We start from the raw sequence: 27,674 nt of genomic DNA, 5'->3' as shown, positions 1-27,674 counted from the left end.
TAATGTGGAATCGGTGTGCGCTGGACCGTGTGCTGTTCTCAGCCTTAAAGACATTTTGCCTCCCCCAAATTTGCATTTAGAGACAGACGAATTGAACCCGCAATGTTCAACCGCTCAACCGAATAATGTGGGCTACGTAATAATGTGCCAGACTTTCTGGGAAAACCTGATCTGACTGAGATCTGACCTGATCTGATGAGGCATCCCACGCTGGACGACACCATACAGCGAATATGACCAAGTTGATCACGGACTTAATGACTTACCTCCAGGTTCCTGACCAGAAACTGGAGCAGGAGTTGTAGTTTAACACCCTCTCTTTCTCTTCCTTTCTTGCTTTTACCACCCACCCTTTAGAGTAGAGACTGACTGTGTCTGTCCCGATCCCACCAATTAAATAAAAATAAATCGAAGTAGAAAGGAGTCAACACACGTATAATACAACCACATACAAATTTCAGCAGTTCAACAAAATAGTGCTATTAAATGTGTCCTCAAATATTTCGGGTCTCGATCTCTGTCATCTAAAGCTGAATGATTGTGAAAATTAATGATTTATAATATCATTTATCAACTGAAACTAACTGAAACCTGGCTGAGAGCCATGAAGAATAGAAAATGAATAATCTCCAAGTCATCATATTAATGTCTCACATCTCTTCTCTCGGGTCGAGAGGTGGGAGGAGGGAGCCATCTTTGAATCGAGCCTATTACATTAATCCTCAACCAAAATTACACACACTCATTTGAAAGCCTTGCATACATCTGCACTCTTCTTCCTCTCACAATCGCGAGTGCGCCGCATTGAATGCAGAGTGGGAAGGAGGGCAAAAGAGTGTGAGATGGGGAAGAGGCGTTCTGTGTGTGTGTGTGTGTGTGTGTGTTGTGGAGAGACTAGAGGATTAGTTGTGTTTTTTCAGAAGGTGATTGAGGCTCTTAGATTCAGCTCTCGTCCCTGGCCACAGGACCTCTGGGCTGACACCGTGTCGACGGTGTTGTGCAACATTCATCCACATGTTGAACACAATGAGCATTTATGTGAATTGGGTTCATTTGCTGATATGAACATATTTGATACACCCCCTTTGTTATGAGGGCAGCGATGAATATGAAAATGCTAAACAGCGCTAAAATGGAATATGTTGCAGAGTAATTTAAAACTGAAAGAACTGATGGCACTTACTGCTTTTGAATATGAAATGGAAGAAATGGAGGCAGGTTCCCAAACATGTCAATTTTTCTTAAACTAACTGGGGTTATGTCTCCGTCTCTTAACTTTTAGTTTCTTTTAACTCGTCTTGTTCTGTGTTTTTTTTATTTTTTATGTGTTTCTTATGTTGCTGCCTGTCTCGTCCAGGTCACCCTCGAAAAGAGAGATTTAATAAAAAAATAATAACAATATAGAGCTGCGAACAGTCGGCAATGCTGTGGTACACAAAGAAAAATTAAGGTGTCATCTGGTTCTTCAGTGATGTCTAGAAGAACCATTTCTGGTTCCACGAAGAACCTTTCAAACCAGGGTTCTCTAAAAGAACTAAATAGTTATTTAAAGAACCTATAAAGGTGTCTCAAAGAACCTTAAAAATGGTTCATTAAGGCACCATTTCTTGTTTCACACAGAACCTTTCAAACCAGGGTTCTTCAAAGAACCATTTCCTTAAATAGTTCTACGAAGAACCTATAAAGGTGCCTCAAAGAACCTTAAAAATGGTTCTGTAAGGCACCATTTCTGGTTCCACACAGAACCTTTAAAACCAGGGTTCTTTAAATAACCATTTCCTTAAATAGTTCTACAAAGAACCTATAAAGGTGTCTCAAATGACCTTCAAAAAATGGTTCTTTAAGGCACCATTTCTGGTTCCATACAGTACCTTTCAAAGCAGGGTGCTTAAAAGAACCACGTCCTTAATGATTTCTTCAAAGAACCTATAAAGGTGTCTAAAAGAACCTTAAAAAAAATTGTTCTTTAAGACACCATGTCTGGTTCCATACAGAACCTTTCAAACCAGGGTTCTTTAAAAAAACATTTCCTTAAATAGTTCTACGAAGAACCTAAAAAAGTGCCTCAAACAATCTTAAAAATAGTTCTTTTAGGCACCATGTCTGGTTCCATAGAGAACCTTTCAAACCAGGGTTCTTTAAATAATCATTTCCTTAAATAGTTATTCAAATAACCTATAAAGGTGTCTCAAATGACCTTCAAAAAATAGTTCTTTAAGGCACCATTTCTGGTTCCATACAGAACCTTTCAAAGCAGGGTTCTTTAAAGAACCATGTCCTAAAAGAGTTCTTCAAAGAACCTATAAAGGTGTCTCAAATGACCTTCAAAAAATAGTTCTTTAAGGCACCATTTCTGGTTCCAATACGGAACCTTTCAAACCAGGGTTCTTTAAAGAACCACTTCCTTAAATAGTTTTTCAAAGAACCTATAAAGGTGCCTCAAACGGAAAAAAATGGTTCTTCAGTAGGTGATGGTTCTTCGTAGAACCACAAAGTCTTTTAAAGAACCATTTAAGAACCCTTACTTTTCTGTGTGTATGGTGCCAGGGTGTAGGCCACCATTGGTGTCATTTTGGGGTTCTCTGCCATTGCTGTTGTGTCTGTGTTCTCCTGTCTTGTGGCTCGACAATCAGCTCAGTATTGTTTTCTACGGTAGCTCAGTGTGACCTTCATGTTCTAGTTAGCATGGGGGTTTTGGTTTATCGTGTTGGCCTTGGAGACCCTGACACCTTTTTGCTTCCGTTTTGAGTTTACATTTGTTAATCATTAAATCTGTCAATAAATCTTCCTTATTGCTGCTTAAGTACTTATTGCTTGCCTCCTTTGTTCTAGTCTTGCCAAGGCTGTGTCTCTTATCCGTGTATGTTACGGCCTGTATACTGTTAGGCTGTAATGGATTTTATGTACACTTGCACATGTAAATAAGGAAGTCTTATGTTTTAAATCATGCATATATACAGATAATTTATATTGGGAATATTAGGGAGGAATATTCTGATGAATCTATTATAAAAGCATTTATAAAAGTATGATCACTGTATTATATTTGTAACTTATGTTGATTTCATGATGTTTTATTGGTATCATAACTATAGGATGTTGATGCTATGAATGAGATGGTTTTATTATGGGAGAGGTGCGTTTTTCTTGAGATCGTGTCGGTTTTCCTGTTAAAGCTCTTATTCTGAAAAGTCTGAAACCAGAAGCGTAAATCAGCTGTGTTGGCACATGAAGGAACTTCAGTCTGTTCGAGGCTGGAGAGCAAGGGGAGAGAATGCTAGCAGGGCGATGCATGACAACACGACACTAACTGGGAGCTTTAAGCCAACTGAATGGAGTTAGTAAGAACTAATCTAATTTGTGAGACGTTAGATTGGTTGTCTGAGGTCGACAGAAACTGTTGGAGGCAGACTGTGGGCTGAAGGTATGAAGAGAAGTCTCAATGGAGACCATCATCTGTCTGTAGCAGCAACCAGAAGATTTATGCTTGTTAATACTTAAAATAAATACTCTTAAAATGCATCCCTGGTGTTGAGACTTCTTCCACAAACACCGGGCTCCATCTAGACCACAGGTGTCAAACACAAGGCCCGCGGGCCGAATGCGGCCCACCACGTCATTTTATGCGGCCCCTGACGGCTTGAAAGACATATGACCACCTTTATATCCTTTGCTTTTATTTTGAAGGTTACAAATTAAATGGATTTGTGTTATATTGTTTGATAAATGTTCTTGCGTACAATATTTCTACTCTCAAATAAACAATAATCAAATGCAATGAGAGTTATTTAACACTATGTTGGGGGGTAGTTTATACACTGCTTCAGTTACACCGGCCCTTTAAGAGGCAACCATGATGCTGATGTGGCTCACGGTGAAAATGAGTTTGAAACCCCTTCAAAGAATGCCGAAGAGTTTTATTGAAAACAAACTTCACGGAAAACTTTAAATTAAACCAAATGAAGGTTTTAGACGAATAAGCAGAGTGTAGACGTAGAAATATGTCACACAATGACATTAACCAAGGACATGCTGTTTGTGTAGCTGCAGCATTTCAGGACCTCCATCAGCGAGGTTATGTTTTCAATGTCACAAGAATATCATTTTTGTTCTCGTATTAAATTACAATGATATTTGATAATAAGTGAGAAGGCCATAGACCGAACGAGAGACACGTTTTTCATCTTATCGCAAAAAATAGTATTTATGAATGTCTTCTGGTCTATACTGTTAAGTTGTAATTTTGATTCTCCACATGTACATAGAGGAAGTCTTATGCTGTAAATTAATACATATAGCAAGATATTATAAATAGGAAATATTAGGAAGAATACTATGATGACTGCAGGATGAATGTATTGTGAAGCATAAGAGAAAGACACTGTTTCCTGTTTACTGTAACTGCATGTAATGATGAATCCAAATAGCAAGAGTAAATGTTTAAATTCATGCCGCATCGGAATAAATGTTAGTTTATTATTTCTGAGACGTTGCATGAAATGGAAGCCGGTTGAAGCCCGAGACGTTACTTTAATCCGGAGAGTAACGTACTGGACTTTTATTGTGAAGGGCCTTTTTAATCAGCTGCCCGGAAATGTGACGTTTGAACGGGGGTCGTGGCGTTTTACCCCACTGTTTTGATATCTGGCCTTAAGCCAATGTGAGTCTAGCATGCTAAGAGGTGACCAATGGACTAACATTTAAGATTAAGGGGTGTGGCTGTCGATACTCATAAATACGGGTGGAGTAGGGTTAGACCGCTCACTGGACGTTCTGAACTTTGCGAGACAGTTTTCTACTAGCTACTTAGCTCTGAGCCTGTGGAGCATCGGTCAGTTCGGCCCTATGATCTGGAGCTTCAATTGTTTGTTAAACTTCTTGCCATTAAATATTGTTTAAATGAATCCATTGCATCATGATCCTGATTCTCATCGAGCACAAGACGTCCAGTATTCTCAACCCTATCAATACCGTTCAGTTAATCGACATTATTTAAATTGCTCTGATGCAGATATGCTTTTAAATCACACATCTCCTAATATTGTCATAAAATAATCTATTTTCGGGGGATTTTAAAGACTCGGAGAGGTAAATACGTGAAAATACGTAAATTACGTGACTCCCTGTTGAAGCTCCGTGACTCCCTGTTGAAGCTCCGTGACTCCCTGTTGAAGCTCCGTGACTCCCTGTTAATGCTCCGTGACTCCCTGTTGACGCTCCGTGACTCCCTGTTGAAGCTCCGTGACTCCCTGTTGAAGCTCCGTGACTCCCTGTTGATGCTCCGTGACTCCCGTTGACGCTCCGTGACTCCCTGTTGAGGCTCCGTGACTCCCTGTTGATGCTCCGTGACTCCCTGTTGAGGCTCCGTGACTCCCTGTTAATGCTCCGTGACTCCCTGTTTTAAGCTCCGTGACTCTGTGTTGATGCTCCGTGACTCTCTGTTTTAAGCTCTGTGACTCCCTGTTGAAGCTCCGTGACTCCCTGTTGAAGCTTTGTGACTCCGAATCAAAAACTCTACCAACGAAAGCACGAAAAGCCATCACTTACGACTGAAAAGAGGGAAAGTTTTAAACTTTTCTACTTTATCGTCTTGGGAAAAGCACATACGGTAAAGTGAAGGGAGAAAGTAGACTTTTATAATGATAACAGAAACAACACAACTCATGTCAGAGTAATTTGTCATATTGCAGTCAGTGGAAAGAAGAAGAAAATTCCAAAACACACCGGCAGTCATCTACAACACAAGAATATATATATATATATTTTTTACGTTAGCTCCTATAAAGGTTACTTTTACACTGCCAAGGTTTCCAGTTCATGACACGCAGCATCTCACCGAGCACACGCTCCCACTCCCCCGCACATCACCGCCTCCGCCGTCATCATTCAGACTAATCCCCTCACAGACCTCCTCGCGTTGCTCTTTGAACGCAGTACAAAGTGTGTTCTGGGCTTAAAACAGCAGCACAAAGACACAAATAAAAAAAACCCGCTGAGACTTTTGACCTTTCGGCCGGGATTACAGTTTTCAAACAGCGTTCAAGGAATTCAGCTTTCACGTCCACACTGCTTTTTCAAACAGCCTCCTCTTGCTCCCTTCATCTCGGCTCGCTCGCCAACTTAATGGCCTTCGTATTTTTGCTTAAATAGCACAAACACGCCAAGGTGAATGTCTTCCGTTGAGTTTTGGTGCTTTAGGCTGATTATGTGTGACATATTATTATCTGTAATTTAAAAAATAGTCTCAAACTGTGCATACTAGCACCTTTTCTTGTTCTTAAACATATTACCACCTTGGTGAATGTCTTCCGTTGGGTTCTGGTGCTTCAGGCTGATTATATTTGACATTATATCTGTAATTTAAAAAAACAGTCTCCAAAACTGTACATACTAGCACCTTTTCTTGTTCTTATACATATATCCACCTTTTGCATTAGTGTTTTCTTTAATATTTTGTATTTTTTTCTTCTTCTTATGATAGTGTTATTTCTTAACTGTTGACTTTACAGTAGATCTCCAACGGGTCTGGAATGTTGGTCTAAAGGCACAAATGGCAAATAAAACCTTAAATTTTGAATCTTAATAATACGAGAGGTGAAATCTACAAACTTTGCTGTTCACATTTCGTAGGTTAATTATAGTTGTATGTGTTTTCTAAAGGACAAACTACACACTCATACTGTTCTGGTAAGAGTGAGAAGTACATCCCACGAAAACTGAATGCAGAAACTTCACATTTTTACTTCGTATAGCAGAGTGAATCCTTTCAAAACCCAACAAAAACAAGTACACATCATTTAAAAAGAGTTGTGAATGACAGCTACGAGAGACATTGTGATAACAACCAAGGTTGTGTATCTTTTCAGGGTCATGCACAATTATTGTGGAAAGTTGCTATTTTTTGAAGTGAAACAATTTCCCTTGTGGATGTTCTCCAAATCATTATCAGATATATGTATTGGTTGAAACCATTCCGGTCCTTTGTCTTTTGATTACATCACAGGCTGAAGCTCTGTTTCTGGCTTTAGGAGACAGTTTTTCACGCAAAAATATTGATTATATTGTCCAGCGTACAAGGAATAACATGTGAATTCTGTGTCAAGCATGGATCTTTTGCTTTAACTGGTGTTCGGCTCCAAGCAACATTCTCCTGAGCCGTTCTCAGCGCATCACTCGGCTCTGAGGACTTCGCTGAGCGTTTACGTGTAAACAACAGAAATATCACTAAAATCAAACGTGCGACATCGGAGTCTTAAATGTCATCACTCATGCACACAGGAAAATGAAGGTGCAATCTGGAACTGAAAATGGTTCTTCAGAGTGATGCCATAGATTTCTGGTTCCACAAAGAACCTTTCAAACTAGGGTTCTTTAAACAACGATTTCCTGAAAGAGTTCTCAAATAACCTATAAATTTGTCTCAAAGAACCTTAAGAAACATTTCTGGTTCCACAAAGAACCTTTAAAAACAGGGTTCTTTAAAGAACCATTTCCTTAAAACGATCTTCAAAGAACCTATAAAGGTGTCTTGAAGAACCTTCAAAAATGGTTCATAAAGGCACCATTTCTGGTTCCACAAAGAACCCTTTAACCCAGGATTCTTTAAAGAACCATGTCCTTCAATAGTTCTCAAAGAACCTTAATAAACTGGTTCTGTAAGGCACCATTTCTGGTTCCAAAAAGAACCTTTCAAACCAGTGTTCTTTAATTAATTTCATTTCTTTAATTAACCATTTCCTTAAATAGTTCTTCAGAGAACCTATAAAGGTGTCTCAAAGAACCTTAAATAAAATGGTTCTTTTAGGCACCATTTCCAAAATGGTTCTACAGTAGGTGACGGTTCTTCATAAAACAGAACCATTTAAGAACTATTATTTTTCTGTGTGTGGGAGCAACTGAAAAACAAAAAGACCAGAAACACAGCAGTGAGGGGACTATCCCACAAAGGTATAGTATTTAACGTGTGTGTGTGTGTGTGTAGTAGTACAGGTCATTGTCCGGTGATTCTACTCCCAACCTTCTCTTTCCTCTTCCAATACAGCCTGTCCCCTCCCCCCCCCAAACACACAGACACACACACACACACACACATTTTCTTCTCACTCCTGCTCGGCCGTTGACGCCTCTGCAAATCAATATGTGCAATTCGGGAGAAATACTGCGTCACCATGGCAACCGGGCCTCCCGTCCTAGACGGAGAGGAGAGCTGCCAACATACAGCCTCGTTTCCGTCTCACCTCCCAATCGTTCACACTATGGGTATAAGTGTATATTGTTTCATTATTTTATTAGTTAATTTATACTTAGCCATAACTATTGTTGCGCTTCATGTGTTTATCTGCACCAGCTCTATTTCCTCATTATGGGATGTTATGCTCCTGGTCTCATCACACCCTCTTATGGTCAAGATCACATACCTGTGGACTTTAGAGGCCTTCATCGATTGCATTGCCCTTTGCCAATATGAATTATTTATCATCATAACGGAGGTGTTTGTGTTGTTAAGAACTAATGTGTTGCTCTTTGTGTTTTTAATTGTTCAGCCATGTGGACTGTTCATTCAAATTAGGTTGGTACTCTGGTACATCCCCTATTGTCTGACCTTTGTGAACATGAGAAGGTTTTGTTAGTTGGAACTACACAAACATAAATTACCTTCGACTCCACAATCCTGCAGATTTCCCCCAGATTTCTAAAATGCTGAATTTAACTGCACAACAGAAGCTAGTAGAGACAACAATGTCAGCAACGCCGGTAACCACTTATCCGTGATGCGTTGTTCTTTGTGTTCTTCTGGAGTCACGTGATAGGAGCGTGACGAACCAATAAAGACCCAATAAAGTAGCGAACGCCGCCCTCTACCCCATCGTTTCACCAAATGTATGCGGTGTCCGCCTTTCCACACCGGGAGGTACGCCTGGAGTTTTTAAACTCCTAAAACTCTGACCGAGCGTGGACGCTCAGTGTAAACGTAGTAGTGTGAACATGGCCTTCAGAAAGCAGTCACATTTCTGTTGTGTGATCTTTACAATAGGTTATTTGAGTATTCAGAGTGCATCATAGCTCCGAGACGTCCCTGGTGAACATGACCAATGACATCCAACAGAGGAGTCTCTGTATTCGTCTCATAGACCTCAGTGTTCGACACCATTGATCATCGCATCCTATAACAAAGCTAGAACATTTGATTGTCATTAAAAGGAGCCAACATCTAGCTGGTTTAAGTCCTATTCATTGGATCAATCTGTAATGGTGGGGCGGGGCTGGACCCCAAAAGCAAGGACACGGAGCAGGAGTAATTGACAATTGTATTTATTTCAAGGCCAGAGATGGAAGAGGTGTGGGATCCGGGAAGGCGTCCTCTGGTGGCTGGTTGGGTAGCCAGGTAGTGCCGGGAAAGCAGAGAGGCTTTGGCTCGGAAAGGATGCGTTTACCGACAAGAATATTTCACCAACAAAGACCACGACAATAGTGATACGAGTTTACAGTTGTTTTATTGTGAATAAGTGATTGAAGGGGGGATTATCGTCCGGAAACGAGAAGGGTAGAAGGGTTGGAGGGGTGCGATTGGAGACTGCTGGCGTCTGGTGGTTAGAGGGAACGGCGGGGGTGGAGACTCGTGGGTGGGGGCGGTCTCTTCTGAAGCTCTGGCGGTGCAGAGTCCACCATAGTTTCTGTAGTCCTGTCGGAGAGAAATGGGAAGACGAGAACGGGGTCGGGAGGGAGGGATGATGTGGGAGCTGAGACGAAGAGGGAGTGAACGGGTTCGACGCGTTTAAGTACCGAGGGCATCGGATGATTGGCGTGAGTAAGGGGCGTGGCCTTCGTTTCCCGAACTATGTTTATAAAACACCATTTATAACTAAATGGGAATTCCGTGAATGTGAGCTGACGATCTGGCGAGGAGTTGAGATAGAACTGAGGTAGATATGCTGTGGGGCTTTGATGAAGGAATGGGTTTCGTGTGTGTCGGTTGATTGGCGGCAGGAGGGGGAAGGGAAGGCCACGCCCACATACACACACAGGACAAACACAATCTTTTACACCAAACACTAAGTCACAAAGTTCCACAAGGTTCTGTGCCTTATATAGGCTTCATTTTCGCCAATATCATCAGAAAACACGTTCATTGTTATGCAGATGATACCCAACTATATCTATAAATCGAGCCAGATAAAATCAACCAGTTCTCTAAACTTCCAGCATGTCTTATTCATAAAAACCGGGATGACCTGCAACTTCCTGATGTTGAACTCAGACAAAACTGAAGTTATTCTCCTCGACCCAGACCACCTGAGAAATCAATGATCTCGTGATATTGTTTCTCTGCATTGCTGTGGCTCTCAGATAAAACAAATTGCCTTTTATCATCTATATAACATTTCTTAAAAATCAGGCACACCCTTTCTCAAAGTGAAGCAGAACAATCTGTTTTGTTTTGTTTTGCCCAAAATCACAAATGGTGTGAGGCTACTTTGAGACAAGATGAATGCACTTCCTTGTTATCAGGCTGCTCTAATAAGTCTCTTCAATCTCTCCAAAGCACCCACAAAAACTACGGAGAGAGGTCTTGTGTACAGATTTTAAAGCCCTCTGAGGCAAATTTGTGATTTTGGGCTATAGAAAATACCTTTAATTTCTTTCCATTGAATTGGTGTAGAGTCCAGTTGAGAAACTTTAGCCTTTTAGATGCCCAGATCAGACTGTAACCCTAAAAGATTGCACTTTAAATGACATCTCAAGAGAGATTAATGAAAGATTATTCGTCTCGTAAGTTTTGCCAAGACACTGTCAGGAGCTAGGGATGCCAAAAAGGTGTGTAAGCCAAAGGGATCCAAAACTCTCATTTGTGTTTCATCTCCATCCTGGCAGACCATTTAATGCACTTTTTCCTGGCATGCCCATTGTCTCTTCAGCAAAACCCAACATCTTGCATTCATTTTCTTTGCAAATGAATTATTTATATGCCATTGTGTTAAAAATCCTCCACTGTAGACACAACCCCAGTCAACATGACATGAGCTTTGGTTTCCCTCTTTTCTTCTTAGATGCAATTTTTTATTTTACTACCTTTAACTTTACCAATAATTTGTTTCTCCAAACCATCACCTTGTTTATCCTTTAAATTTTTTTTTAGCTGCATTAAATTAAGGACGCAATATAAATCTAGCATTATTATATGTTTAACACTAACCTCCAGTGGACAGTTTGGGGTTTATGGTACCTGTTTATTTGTGTGTGTGTGTGTGTATGTGCGTGTGTGTGTGTGTTTGCAGTGTTCAGACTCTGCGATCTGTTTGTCAAACCTCCGGACCCTAAAGACAAAAGACGTTGTCTGTCAGGAGGAGGCCATGATGTGTGTTTAGTGTTGATCACGGAACAATGTTTCTTGTTTTTTCAGTTTTTATGGGAGCGAACTTTAGAGGTGGCAATATTTTTCTTTTCCTCTTTGTTGACACTTGTGCTTCACACTGTAGCACAGGTCTCTTCCTTATTAGAAATGTATGCCGGGCGGTTATTTGAGAAGTTTTCAGGAGTTATTTGTTCTTACTCATACTCCCTACTTTTTAATTTTTCACTGATACCTATTGTTTTTTTTGCTTTCATGTGTATTATTACAATGTGTTTTCACTGTTATGACCATATTGTCTTTAAAAATGTTATCTGTCGCCCTCCTCTCGTCTTCCTCTCTGTTTTGTGTGTGTGTGTGCATCTTCAAGGCTGCAGCCCCCACCTTCCAGAAATCTGATGGACACCCGCCACCAACAGGCAGAAACACGTGTGACAGACATGCAGCTGAAAAATATACACTAATTTCTTTCTGTCACACCATCTTTTCTTTCTTCATCCCTCTTTTTCTTGTCTGCTCCCTGCTTGAATGTTCTACCGCAAAAAAACGTGCAAAGAAAACTGCTTGTTTTAAAATTATTAAGGTCAAAAAACATATTTTGACCATTACAGCTCACATGACATCAAAACAACTTTTACATTTTGGTGGAATTGTCCAATTTTACACAATAAAACTAGATTTAGATACATGAATGAAATGTTTCGGGTGAGTTACTACCTTTCAAACATGCAATAGAGTTGTAATGTCCCATAAAACTGTTAATAATAATTATATATATATATATTATAATAATAATTGCACTGCAATCTTATTTTCTAAAACGATGATAAAAAACTGATTTCCATGTAATTATAAACATAAAACTCCCACCTAACAAGATGGAACATATATATCGAAGGGCCAAGATTTATGTTTTGATGCACCCATTAAAGCATAATCTATATTTTTACTAGGGTTGTTCCATTTTTACAAGGATTAAATGACAAGAAAAATAATTCAAATGCAGTTTTTCATGTTACTGTCCCCTGTTTGAACCAGCTACCTGTAGCTGTGGTTGGCACATAGCCTGGAGGAAAACAACTGCTTTATGGGAGGGAGAAAAAAAAATCAATGATAAATTCATGAAGGACATTCAATGACATTCACATTCAACACTTTGAAGGAAGGATTAAAATGTTCAACGGTGGCCTTGGGAGTGCTCGCATATGGGGAATAAAAATAAGTTTTAAAAAAGGCACAACAGCTCGATTAACACGAGAATAAGGACGCTGTTCAAACTTTGAACGTCTTCATGTGAAACTTTTCAAAGTTTTACTATCTGAAAATTCAGCAAAACGCAGAAGAGAGTATACGGTTAAAAAAGTTTTCCAAGTAATGTTCATTAAAAGTCAGTTATTGCTCATCATACAGACTGAATTACTCGCCGGGTCTCATCAAAAGGAAATCAGTCTGGCACTGTGGAGAAAAAAATCAATGATGAAATCATCAAGGAGGTTCATGGACAATCACATCTAGTATGTGAAAGGAGCATAAAGAGGGAAAAAACAACCCCGATGTCGGTGATTATGCCGCACTCTTAAAAGTATAAGACCTGCTCATGATCAATACTCTCTCTTATATGTTTGTTGATGCGATGCAGGATGCACAACATCTTTGGAGCTCTTGATTCAGGATGTGCTCGTCTCATGTCTCCTCATTAAGGACCGAGACAGGAAATATGTTCGTGTGGACGGGGCTGCAGAGAAAAGAAACAGCTCATAGGGCAGATTTACTTCAAAATAAAAAAAGGATTAATGATCCAAATGTAAAATTATTATGGCTCGTATTACTTACTTTTAACGATTTGTATTACTTAATTTAATGGTATGTATTACTTATTTTTAATGTGCTGTACTATAGCTTCGCATTGTGTGTATTTTGTGTTCTTCTTACCACATATACTGTTGTAGTGTGTTTTATCCTGTACTGTTTGTTGGTGTTTTATGTTTGTTATTGTTTTATGTTAGTTATTGTTTTATATTTGTTATTGTTTCGTGTTTATTATGGTCTGTCAAGGGACTACATATGCAAATTAGCTGCATAGCTACAATCTGGTCCAAAGCATCAAATGGTGACATTTATGTTTTAACTTTACATGGTCAACACATGGTTCTTTAGGACACCATTTATGGTTCCACAAAGAACCTTTCAAACCAGGGTTCTGTAAAGAACCATTTCCTTAAAGAATTCTTCAAAGAACCTATAAAGTTGTCTCAAAGAACCTTAAAAAATTGTTCTTTAAGGCACCATTTCTCGTTCCACAAATAATCTTTCAAACCAGGGTTCTTTAAAGAACCATTTTCTTAACCCTCCTGTTACCTTTGGGGTCAATTTGACCCCATTCAATGTTTAGCGTCTCTAAATAAATGATTGACATCATTTTTTTTGCTTCACATTTCATGAATTTTCCTTACTTATTGGGGACAACTGGGAAAACATAACATTCACATGATGATATGTTTTCACTGTCCTGAACACAACTTGTACGCATCGTGTTCTTTCGGGTCAATTTGACCCCAGGCTGTTTTTCACCGTGTAAAACATATAATAAATATCAACTTTTTTATTTATTTAAAGGGCTATTTAGGTAGTCAACAAACACAAAAAGTACCTCACACTTAAACTTGGGAAAACAATATTAATTCTAATCATTTTCTGGAGGTTTTAATTGCTGGGGTCAAATTGACCCCAAGGGTAAAAGATGTTAGTACATTTGAAGGTAACAGGAGGGTTAAATAGTTATTCAAAGAACCTATAAAGATGTCTCAGAACCTTCAATCAATGGTTCCTTAAGGCACCATGTTTGGTTCCACAGAGAACCTTCTAAACCAGGGTTCTTTAAAGATCCATTTCCTTAAGTAGTTTTTCAAATAACCTATAAAGGTGCCTCAAAGAACCTTTAAAATGGTTCTCCAGTGGGTGATGGTTCTTCGTAGAACCACAAAGCCTTTTAAAGAACCATTTAAGAACCATTATTTTTCTGAGTGTAGGGTCTACAGTTTTCCGACCCAAAACTCAGCCCATGTGACGACAGCCCAATAAGCAACGATCCTCCAGGTGTTGCGGCGGTCTGTTGTATCCGCCGCAGACGTATGACATCTGGCCCGCCGCTCTGATTGCCTTGTTATGGGATGGAGCGCAACGCGATGCGATCAGTGAATTGGGTGTCTTCAATCTTCTCCAATCACTTAGAGCCTGTGCATCAGCGCATGTCATCCATCACGTGGACCGGAACACGCCTCCGACCAATGGCGCAGCAGCAGCGTGCGGATCAGCCTCCGCGATCGCCATGGTCACCAGAGGCTGCATGGTGGTCCGGGCAATGGAGACAAGTTAACCAATAAAAATGGGGGGGGGGAAATGCAACAGAATTAATTTGGGCACAGAGGTAATCTATGAAGTGAACTGAATAACATACTAAAAGTCCTAAGAAATTACTTTTGCGGATAAAATAGGTTAAATATGCAAAAATCCAAAATGGCCGCCATAAATATATAATGTCTTACATCTCCACTATCAGAAGAGATATTTTAATGACTTCACATGCTATTATATGGTTTTTAGACATAAGGAATCATTTAAAATAAGTTTTGACTTGATCGGATGCAAAATCCTGGGAAATAAATCCAAGATGGCCGCCATAAATACATAATGTCTCACATCTCCACTATCAGAAGAGATATTTTAATGATTTAAAATGCTATTATATGGTTTTTAGACAAAAGGAATCATTTAAAATAATTTTTGACTTGATCGGATGCAAAATCCTGGGAAAAAGATCCAAGATGGCCACCATAAATACATAATGTCTCACATTTCCACTATTTAATGATTTCGAATGCTATTACATGTTTTTGTACATTTAAAATAAGTTTAGACTTGATTGGATGCAAAAATCCCACAAAAAAAATCCAATATGGGCACCAAACCCCCCCCCCCCATTTCTTCTCATATATTTGCACTGATACACGACATTTCATTGAATTAAATTGTATATTAATATAATCAAGGCGGGTAAGTATTTTCAAGTTAAATCACGACGTTGAACTTTAGTAACACACTCATCAACATACATTCCACACATCACATAAAGAGTACAACAGAAAGGTGACGCAACGTGATGCTATTGTCGAGACACGGATTGATCGTTGGAGTTTCTTGTCCAACTCAACCGTCGTCATCATCAGCGTCTGACAAGTCTGGTAACTCTGAGTTGGTACAGCTTACACCACGGCGTTCTCTCATCAATATATAATAGTGGTGAAGCTGGAGTCTGGCCACCCGGAAGAGAGATGACCCGGCATTTTACGGCTGACATTGGACACCCGACCTCAGAGGAGGCTCTTATTTTGCTTTTAGGCCACACGGATGTCCCTCGAGAGGTTGGACGGGGTCTTGTTGGGACAAGCCCGAGAATGCAGGGAAGGAAATGTAGGAATATAGAGTTACAGCGACATGTATACTTCGATATGCAACGATATATCTGCATGGGGCGGGTGGAGGGGCTGATGCAACCCCCCCCCCCCCCCTTTCTGGATCGTGGTCCATGCCTACTACCAACTATTCATACACTGTCATACTCATTGAATGTGTTTATGTAACTCTGTGATGATTCCTTCTGGTCACATGACGTCTATTCTCCTGTCCATCCTGGAGAGGGATCCTCCTCTGTTGCTCTCCTGAAGGGTTCTTCACTTTTTTTCTTCCTGATCCGATGTGAGGTCAAAGGTCAGGGACGTCGTACGTGTACAGATTGTAAAAGCCCTCGGAGGAAAATTCCTAATTTGTGACATTGGGCTATATAAAATAAACTGAATTGAAACTGAATTGACCGCGTGTGGACGTGCAGTCGGGTTCAACAGCATCCCGTGTCATGCGGGGTCAGCCCGGTAACCTTGGTTACGCGCCACTGTAGGACAGTTGAGCTTATTACTAAATGCTTGACCCGCACGCCGGCCTCTCTCAGAGCGAAGCAGCCATCTTGTGATGGCCTCACCTAATCCGTCGATGGAGGGACTGTTTAATGGATTACTGCACTCTCTCTCTCTCTCTCTCTCTCTCTCTCTCTCAATCTACACAATAAACCTGGAGAGATCCTCTCAGGGAAGATAAATAATCAGTAACTGTATCGAGGGGTTGATAAGTGCTTGCTATGTTATCAATATTGAATGACATTTTGACTTTTGAGAGTATTGGTTCATCACAACATGCAGAAATGATGGTGAGACGTCGAAAAGGACAATTCAGGGACGACATGTACAGTTATCGGCTCAGGGGGAGACAACTGTTGCACATTTTTAATCAACTCAGTATAAGACGTGTCACCGTTTTCATTTATATTTTTATATTTATGTTTTTAAAACTGAATCCAATAACTTATAACTCCATCCCTTGCTGTCCAGGGGTCAAAACTTAACACAGAGAGAACGATCTAAAGTCCACATGTGGTTTTAAATCCATGTTGCTTGTTACATTCTGCCATTGTTTTACACGTGAGGGTGTAATCAGGTCGAAATGACGGATATGAAACAGAAAAGAAAAAGAAAAGAAAAAGATGTAATCGTTCAGAAACCTTGCTCGAGGGGAGGAGCCTCTGTGTGTGTGACATCATGCCAACGTGAGTGTGTGATGCCACAGCTCCCGTATGACTGTCCTCAGGTTCCTCTGGGGGACACTGTTGCCATACAGGAGCCCCCCCCCCCCCACACACACACACACACACTGTACAGTCCTCCACTGGGCTGCAATGTTTCCATCAACGCACTTTGATCAAAATGACAACCGTTCATATATAACAGAGGATGTATAACACACACACACACTCACACACACATCTCACACATTTTTTGACATGTGTGGACCTGGTGAGGAAACGACCTCCTTTTGGTTCCACAGCAAACTCGAGCGGCACACACACACACATTCAGACTCCAGAATATTCCCCCGAGCGAAACGATCGACAGGACCGACATCAAGGAGGAGTCCCCCCCCCCACCCCCCCCCCCCATCCCCCCCCCCTCTTCTTCAGTGCCTCCTTCTCCTCAGTGTGTCAAAGCACGACCCTCTTGACCCCCAGACTCCAGATCCTCTCCTCCCTCCAGTGGTCACATCAAACATTCAGAGGGCTACGGCTATGCCATGACATGAGTGGACGCGCACACACACACACACACACACACACACACACACACACACACACACACACACACACACACACACACACACACACACACACACACACACACACACGGGGAGTGGAACACAGACGGACTACAGATGGGTGCAGAGGTTGCCCGGTGACGTGGAGGACACGTTTAGTGTAAACGGTTCATTCCTTCAACATGTTTTATTTAAAGACGAGAGAATATCGCGAGAACAAATACACGTGATTGCCGTAAACAACATTTGCCTCAACCTGTTCGATTTAAACGATAATCATATCCTTTTTTTTGCATTCATATTTCTTTCAAGTAGGTATCATTTAGACATTTTCAGATGAATTGACAGGTGACGCTCATTTTAGTGACATATTTAGAGTAGTGCTGTGAAAAATAACGCGTTAACTCAGTTAATTCAATTACAGGTTTAACTAGTTATTTTTTTTTAACACATTTAACGCATGCGCAGAATGAGCTTCCAATCCGTCTGTTGTTGGTCGTCGGGATGAAAAAAAAGTCACTTGCAAAATGAGCTTCCAATACACCACTTCAATCTGAACTCTGTCCGCTCTCATGCAGACGGTCTGTTCATCGGTAATGATCCTTCTGCAGGTTCACCTCCGGAAACCTTGTTACGACTTTTATTTCCTGTAGATCAGGGGTCTCAACACGTCGATCGCGACCTGCCAGTCGATCGCGGCGTAGTGTCGGTAGATCGCGTGACATTAAAAAGATTGGCCCGCCCCCTGACATGTTCTCTAGAGCACGTCTTTGTTCTTTTATTAAACTAAACGTCTGTTGTTGATCGTATCTCCACAGCAGCATGTCATTTCTGTCTCTCCTGTTACCTTTACATTTACTAACATATTTTACCCTCTGGGTCAATTTTACCCCAGCAATTAAAACCTCCAGAAAATTATTAGAATAAATATTGCTTCCCAAGTTTAAGTGTGAGGTACTTTATGTTTGTTTGTTGACTACCTAAATAGCCCTTTAAATAAATAAAAAAGTTGATATTTCTTATATGTTTGACACAGTGAAAAACAGCCTGGGGTCAAATTGACCCCAAAGAACACCGACATTAAACATTGAATGGGGTCAAATTGACCCGAAAGGTAACAGGAGGGTTAAACATTCTGTTTAGGATGAAGATGTATTAATGTTCCATATGGAAGAAAACTGCTAAATAACTGCTGAGTTGCAGCACCATTGTATAGAAGAATGTATACATGTATATATCCGTCTTTTGTCATAAATCTCTATGTTCTCACAAAATATACCGAGAATATCGGTAATATGTGATTAATCATGATTAATCCACAAAAACCTGTGATTAACCCGATTAAAAATTGTAATTGTTTCACAGCCCTAATTTAGAGTAAAGCGTAAGATAAACAACAAAAAAGAGACAGAATGAAACAAAAAAAACAACAACGCATAACTAGAGATTGATCTCTTCTCTATTGTACATTCATTAATTTATGAATATTAAATCAGCTCTATGTCACCCATTTTTCCAATATGTAAAAAACTGCTCCTGCAGTTTGCCGTTATCTATATAATTGTAAATATAATATGAAGATAATCGAGATAAAGGCCGCTTGCCATTTGAACAAACGCCCTCGAGACACGCCCATGTGCCCCCCCCCCCCCCCCCAGCCGTATGAGACTCTGTTGCACTACAGTGCTGTATGACAATGTAATCCTAGAGTGAAGAAACATCCCCCCCCCCCTCCCATCTTCATTAGCAGGAGTTTTAAATTCCTGCAGCCTCTCCTCCTCCGAGCGCTTCTCCGACCCCCGGTGCGGCGGGGGAACCGTATCCCCCGCCGCACCGGGGGCAGACGGAGGTGGCGCCTCCGCAATTACATTTTGTTTTAAAAATACTCGCCCAAACGTGGTTAGGGCTGCATTAAAGGATCCTGTGTTAAAACAGGCAGCCGAGGAGGATTGAATCAGCTCGCCGCTCCACTCTGCCTTAAAGGGCCTGTCGGGTTACACTCGCAGCAGGAGGCAACGCCGCGGCCCGCGCTCACGCTAACTGCATCAACGCCTCCGTGTTGTTGGACACACGGCAACCTGTGGACACAACTCGCCGCGGCGGTAATCACCGTCCGAGCAACGGAAGCAACGCGCAGCTCGCCGGCGACGGAGGAGTCTCCCCTGACGAGCTGGAGGTGGCGGGCTGGGAGGAAACACGGCACAACCGATTTATAATAGCAACGCGTGAGTATTTGTGGCTTTTCGCGACATTCGCGCCTTAGAGGGGGCGGGGCTTACAGAGGGCGGGGCTTATCTTCGCGGCGTTACTCCGTGGAAACAGTTATCATCTCCTTCATCCACAATGAAGAACTAACCACTAGTTCTGCTTTATACTTGTTGAGGCCGATCTGTAGCCAATCAGATGTCGTCCCGCCTTAGAGGGGGCGGGACTTATCTTTGTGACTTCACTCCGTGGAAAAAAGTTAACTTTTCTGCCATGAAGATCTAACCACTCGTTCTGCTTCATTCTTGTTGAGGACGTCCCACAAACGTCTGAATATGTACCGCCCTCGTGTTTGGGTTCATAACATTAATATAAATATATATATTTATACATGACATCACCCGTAGGCTCACGCAGCTCGGTGACTTTCACCTCTACGTCTGAATAACTGTCTCTTCCAGTTCCACTAGAGCAGCAGTTACATTCACCAACGGAGGAGCAGCTCAACGCTGATTGGCTTTCGCAACTCGGCGTCCGACGAATTTTTCGGCAAACTTGAAATATCTGAACTTGAGGCGAATGAGGTGAATTTTTCGCCTCCCGCAATTTGCAGCAATCGCAACCACTCGCGTCTGCACGTTGACTTTTCTTACGGGATCTACTCTTGCGAACAATGTGCAACGCTTTTGCTGTGAACGCAGCTTCAGGTCAGCCGGTCGAATTCACGTACGCGATCGCGAACGGCAGGAAACAGGATCAGGCTGCGACGAAACGAGCCCGCATGTTTGAATCCCGCCGATCCCTCTGAGGACGTCCTTCGGCCCTCGACTCGGATTCAAAGCGTTTAACCGCAATTTACATTCCCAAATGACACTGAGATGGATGTCGATTATATTTGAGGAGAAAAAAATAAAAGGTGGGAGGCCATTATACCTCAGATACAGACACTATGTGACAACTGACCTCAAAGATATTAAAGTCCATTATTGATTCATTATTCTCCCGATGAATCAGTCAGTCTATATAAAATGTCCAACAATAGAGATCATTGTAGTTTCCTATATTAAATTAGATTGGAAAACTTTATTAATCCCCAGTGGAGGAACTCATTTGCCACCCAAAAAATTGTAAACAGACAACAAGAGACAAGAAACACACAACAAGGAACACACAAAACCAGAAGATCCCCCGGAAAACACGACGATCATTAAGACGCTGAATCTAAATCTAAATTTAAAAAAAGGTGTTCATGAAAAAATTGTCGTCCCGGAAGTCCGAACCCAAGTGATGTCATTTACTCTCATATATAAAACAGATTAAAAAGGAAATCCTCACATTTGAGAAGCAAATATTTTTCATTCTTCCCTTAAAACGATTGAAACAATAAATGAAATATCAAAAAAGTGTGATGATGATTTTCAAGCTCAAAGAAATGGAGCTAAATGGACAAAGTGGAGGTAGAGAAAGATAAATACAGGTTCATATCAATGTGTGAACTGCATTGAGTCCTGGAAACGGTCCCAAATGTCCCAGAGATAAAAGGTACGAGGACACATGAGGGCACATGACGCTTCTGCTGGTTGTCATTCATCGCTCAAGGTCTCGACGGGCCCATTCTCCGTCTCCAAATGTAAAAGAAATGTTGAATCTTTCAGCCGAACAAGAGTGCATGGAAAAATTAATCTGTGCGTGGGGAAGAAGAAGTATTGATTTCCCTGCAGCCTGAATGGTGGGAATGTGCTCGGCTACCACGGCCGAGTGCAACTGGGATTTCTGTCTCCGTCTGAGCCGCCGTCTATTTGTCTCGCTGGTTGTGTGTGTGTGTGTGTGTGTGTGTGTGTGTGTGTGTGTGTCCTCTCCGTCCCTCATTTGCATCCGTCTGGCTGGAAATGTATTTTTCCACTCCTATAGATCCCGTATATAAGATTCTCTGTACTTCGTTATTTTCGCGCTGTGAGTGTAAAATAGATGAAATTCCATCTAAAACGTGGTTTCAATGCTGCGCTGGTGATGTATCCGTGGTATTCAGGTCTTGAACTAGTGTTAGTCTTTTTGGGGGGTTTAGATGTGGACCAATCTGCCCCTGATTCATCTTTATCAGACTCATCAGATCAGAAACATGTCCGCCCGCGGTCGGGTTTCCTGTCCACGTTTCGCTCTAAATGACACTCCATTACGGCCTCGTCGCCACGGTCACAGGAAAAGCCTCAAAGTCATCGTCCAGTTCGGCTGACGACGGCCAGACGGACAGCGGAGGGTTCAGGTAACAAGGTGAGGAGGTAAGGATGTTTATTGTCCTTGTAAAAACATACAAGGAAGTTAAGTTGGAGACTAATCAGTCAGGAGAGCAGTAACAGGTCAAAACATGTATATAAACATTAAGACGGGATATTATAGTTTAAAAATAAGTTTAAAAATAAATAAAAATAAAGAAATGTAAAGAAATATATAAAGAAGGAAAAATAAATAAAAATAACAGAATATATAAAGAAAGAAAAATAAAGAAAAATAACAGAATATATAAAGAAAGAAAAATAATGAAAAATAAATGAATAAATAATAATAACAAAAGAAAAATGAATAAATAAAGAAAGAAAAAATGAATGAAAAATAAATAAATACAAATACAAACAAATAAATATAAATAAAAATGGAGGAAACTGCCCCTCCTAACCGACATGATTTTATCCTCACAATATCAGTCGGGGAATCTGCATATTCTGTTGTCTTTTCGACTTTACAAAGAGTTGTTTTTAGAGACCTGCGTGCATCTGCCGTCACTGATGAAGAAGAAAGAAACTACATTAGAGGCCATTATTGAGGAAAAAGTTTTTATTTATTTATCAATAAGACAGAAGCTCCGACAGCTAATAGAGACAAGACGCCAGCAATTTGCCGGCATCTTTTTCATGTTCCTGCAATCAAGAGGCCCTTCAGGACTCATTACAGAGGCTGAATCACTCTGAATGTCTGTGGAAGCCGAGGGAGGGATCGCTGCTCCGCCTCCACCAGGGTATGTACGGAGAGAAAAGAGGAGGCGAGGCAGCAGGACATGTCCCTGTTCTGTTGGATCCAACACACACACACACACACACACACAGTCCAAGTATGAGGTCAGTCGTCTTGTCTTCCCCTTTGTGTCACGTCGAGCTAACAGATGGACGTTGACCCTCCCCTCACGGACTCCGATGGACTCCTGAAATCAAGACGGATCTCGGCTTTCTCTCCGTGGAAAACCCCCCCAGGCATTCATCAAGATGACACGTAGAGAGTGTGTCATTTCCAGCGAGTTCCGCCCCCCCAAAAACAGTCACTGCGGAAAAAGCTCATAACTTCCAACTCCAGACGGCGTTGGATGAGCAGGATGAGGCCGAATCATCGATCCAGAGATAATTCACCGATCACAAGTTTTTTTCTTCTTCTCGAGAATCAGCAAAGCGAGAACGCTTGTTTCATACTCTGCTTCGGGGGGGAAATCGCTCAGCTTATTCGGATCAGGATATTCACACCGGAGCTTCTTTGTTATTACATTGTTATTACATTGTTATTACATTATTACATTGCCTATCACGCCTCATCGTTTTGAACGGATTCTTTTATTTTTAGAAACACCCAGGTGGCGAAGAAACACAGATACTGCTTCTTCTGCATCTACTAAAGCACACGTGTGTCTAGGCGTGTGTGTGTGTGTGTGTGTGTGTGTGTGTGTGTGTGAGTGTTTCTGGCATTGTGCAAAGCGTTGAGTGCATGCATTACGCACCGAGAGGCGAGCAGAAGAGAACAAAACCCGGCTGGTTCCGAATAAGTCTTTTTATCGTCCGATCGGTGACCGGTGGGAAACCGTGAGAGGCCAAACTGTGTTTTAAGTGAGACTGCAACTGCTGGGGCCATTATCCTTTCACTCTTAAACCTTTCTCTCCCTCCGTCTGGATGTGTGTCTGTATATGTGTGCACACACGTGTGTCCACGCCTCTGTGTGTGTGTGTGTGTGTGTGTGTGTGTGTCCTTCCCCCTGCCTTGAAAGCCCTCGGAGCCTCAGGGAGCTGTGAAAAATCAATACTCTTCGGCAGCTCTGCCTCTTTATTCATTTAATAACTCACTACCATTGCATTACTGTTCCACTGATCTCCCATCACAGGGCCCAGATTGACACCTTTGTGCTCTTTTACCACACTGGAGTTTGATGTAATCAGTTAAACCTCCACCTCACGCCTGACACATGCATCAAATGGACCTCGAGTACGAACACCGGGTGCATCAACAACGCCCGCGATATGAAAAAGAGGAGTCAAAGAGGACGAGGTGAGGAATCTGCGTTCGCGACGCCGTCGTGGGGGGGCGATGTAATCCTCCCGGAAGTGGATGTGGAAACCGGGGAAGTAACACACACACACACACACACGGATAACCGAGAACAGAGAACAGAGGGACCACCTAGCGTGAAACGCTGAAAGACTCAAAAACCCTCAGCCATGTGTGTGTGTGTGTGTGGGTGTGTGTGAGTGTGTGTGTGTGAAGAAATCTGAGTTCGACAAGGAGGCCAGACCACGGCGTTGCATCACGTGTTGAGGGTTCGGGAATGTTTAAAAACTCTGGTAGTGACACATGTCTGTAAGTTTATGTGTGTGTGTGTGTGTGTGTACAGTGATTGTGATTGAGGTGAGGGGGGGCCTTCCTGTGTGTGTGTGTGTGTGGGGGGGCACGGAGCAGAGAGCAGGTGGGCTCGGGGATGGAGCAGAGAACCCGTATTGATTGTTTTTGTGCCTCGGAGCTGTTTAGCCGTTGTCAAAGCCGCCTCCACCAGCTGAGAGGCAAATTGCAGCATTTACACCGGGAGGCGTCTTCTTTTCTTTCAACAAAAAAAAAAGAAATAAAAAAAATCTATTTTTTTATTTTACAATGGAAGATGTATCTACCGCAATCTGCAGTCTCGGAGTATTTTTCTATCTTTTCTTTTTTTCTCTCTTTGCTTTTTTTCTCTTTTCTTCTTCTTTTTCTTTCACATTTTAAGCTGAACTGGCCGAAGTGAAAGAGAAGCGGCCTCAACGGGAAAGTCCAAAACTTCAGAGTTGTTCAATAACTAATATCTGTTTGTACCCATATTAATCAAGAAGTCAAAGTATTATGTTACATTAAAATATCCACCGTGTGTTTGTATTGCTCAGTGTGAGGACAGGAAGCTGATGCAGAGGGGTCCACAGCTGATTTTAACTTAGTGTACTTTAAATGTGCTGAAACTGGCTGCAGGAAGCATTTTTAAAGGGATTCCTAAAAGTGACAGTACTTCATTAGGGTTACAAACAACAGTTTTCTGTTGGTATGATATTTATATTTCTTCACAAATATCACACGGTGCAAACTTTTCAATTCATTTCGATTTTCGAGAGATGTAAATATGTCTAAAAGGAGAGAGAGAAGAGGAGGTAGGTGCTCAGTGTATCCTAAAACGTACCGATGACCCTATGAGATGTGAAGGCACAAAGACTCCGTTGAAGAAGTAGTTAGTAATGTGCAATAAAGAGACGTGAATTCATCCATTAGTAGAGAGAGGGGAGGAGATACAGTAGGTGCTCAGTGTATCCTAGAGGAGAGAGGTGCTCAGTGTATCCTAGAGGCGAGAGGTGCTCAGTGTATCCTAAAGGAGATAGGAGCTCAGTGTATCCTAGAGGAGAGAGGTGCTCAGTGTATCCTAGAGGAGATAGGAGCTCAGTGTATCCTAGAGGAGAGAGGTGCTCAGTGTATCCTAGAGGAGAGAGGTGCTCAGTGTATCCTAAAGGAGATAGGTGCTCAGTGTATCCTAGAGGAGATAGGTGCTCAGTGTATCCTTGAAGAGATAGGAGCTCAGTGTATCCTAGAGGAGATAGGTGCTCAGTGTATCCTAGAGGAGATAGGTGCTCAGTGTATCCTAGAGGAGAGAGGTGCTCAGTGTATCCTAGAGGAGATAGGTGCTCAGTGTATCCTAGAGGAGAGAGGTGCTCAGTGTATCCTAGAGGAGATAGGTGCTCAGTGTATCCTAGAGGAGAGAGGTGCTCAGTGTATCCTAGAGGATAGGTGCTCAGTGTATCCTAGAGGAGAGAGGTGCTCAGTGTATCCTAGAGGAGATAGGTGCTCAGTGTATCCTAGAGGAGATAGGTGCTCAGTGTATCCTAGAGGAGATAGGTGCTCAGTGTATCCTAGAGGAGAGAGGTGCTCAGTGTATCCTCAGACGTCCCCCAGCAGCCTCTCAGCCTATAGCAGCATCTCTAGGGGCAGGACCAGGTGAACCTGATTCAGGCCTCACTATAAGACCATCAAGAGGAAAGTCTTCAGTCTACATGAGGGGACTGTGTCTGCCTCCAGGACTGAAGGTGGAAGCCGGTTCCATAAAAGAGGAGGAGCTTGATACCTGAAGGCTCTGGCTCCCATCCTACTTTATTTTCTTTTTTTTAACTTGGCGTTAGTCGAGATGAGAACGCACCATTCTGCAAAGATTGCTTCAGGCTGTTCTCTGAATAAAAATAATGTAAAAACTGTCTTTCAATAACACACAATAAACAGATAAATGACGTGTATCTGCATCGAAGTCCCTCTCCTCCGGTTCTTAAAGGTACAGTCGCGCCGAGTGCTCGTTAAGAGGTCACATGACCATCCTCAAAACCCCCAAAACCGTCCAACGCGGTGATGGAGCTGGTAAACTTCGCAAAGACTCAACGCAAGAGAGCAGAAGCAGGAAATCAATCGAGAAAGAAAAGAAAGAAAGAAAAGAAAAGAAAGAAAGAAGCCCGCTGTACGCATTGAGAGGCGGCGCTGCGGGATGCAGCTGCAGGACTCCAAAGGTAAAGATGCAGAGCGAACGCAGACAGAAGAGCAACATGGCCGCCGCGTTCACGTTCGACCTCTCGTGAAGCTTCGGGGCCGCCGAGTGTTTACGACCTCCCGACAGGCCGATCATCCGTGGGGGGTTCGAGGGCCTCGGGATTTTATGATGGCGCTCGAGCGGAATATGCACACGACGGCGTGTTTGCTGATAGCCGATAACGGGCGGGGGGGGGGGGGGGGGGCGGAGCTAATGACATGAAAGGAAGCTGCTGTTTGTCAAACAGACTGAAGAACACGCGGCTGATCGGGAGCCGGTGGGTCAATAATGTGATCGCATGTATCTGGAGTACTGTAAATAACGTGGGGCATGAACACAGCGCCAGGAATACACAAACACGAGCTTTTTAGGACTCGCTGGCACCGAGGTTCAAAAGGAGTCTGATGGAGGCGAAACAAGTGGTTAAACATCAACAAAATATGATATACATCGAGTGAAAACTGGTTATAAAGCTCAGTGAGAAACATGTTCATCCTTTACTGATAGCTAACGATGTGTTCAATGACCGTCATATAGAAAAAGGCAAATGAATCCGTCCACTCAGCTGTTTTCAGGTGGGAAATTTGAGCAATATTAAGCAGCAGGAACAATTTTTACTTATGAAAAACTCTCAGATGAATATCAATAACAATGAAGAAAACGTCTTATTATTGACGGACGGGTTAAATATAAAAAATAATTCTGAAAACTGGTTATAAAGCTCAGTGAGAAACTTGCTCGTCATTTACTGATAGCTAACGATGTGTTCAATGACCGTCATATAGAAAAAGGCAGATGAATCCGTCCACTCGGCTGATTTCAGGTGGGAAATTTAAGCAGCAGGACATTTTTTTTTCTTCTTAAAAATATGCTTTCAGGAGTTTCACTTGGATAAGTATCAATAATGATGGAGAAAACGTCTTATTATTGATGGACGTGTTAAATACTAAAAATATATATTATATATACAGTAAAAACTGGTTATAAAGCTCAATGAGAAACATGCTCGTCCTTTACTGATAGCTAACGATGTGTTCAATGACCATCATATAAAAAAAGGCAGATGAATCCGTCCACTCGGCAGTT

Source organism: Pseudoliparis swirei, chromosome 4 (assembly GCF_029220125.1).
Source record: "Pseudoliparis swirei isolate HS2019 ecotype Mariana Trench chromosome 4, NWPU_hadal_v1, whole genome shotgun sequence".
Taxonomy (NCBI): Eukaryota; Metazoa; Chordata; class Actinopteri; order Perciformes; family Liparidae; genus Pseudoliparis; species Pseudoliparis swirei.
The sequence above is the reverse complement of the archived record's forward strand: the minus strand, read 5'-3'. Positions refer to the sequence as shown.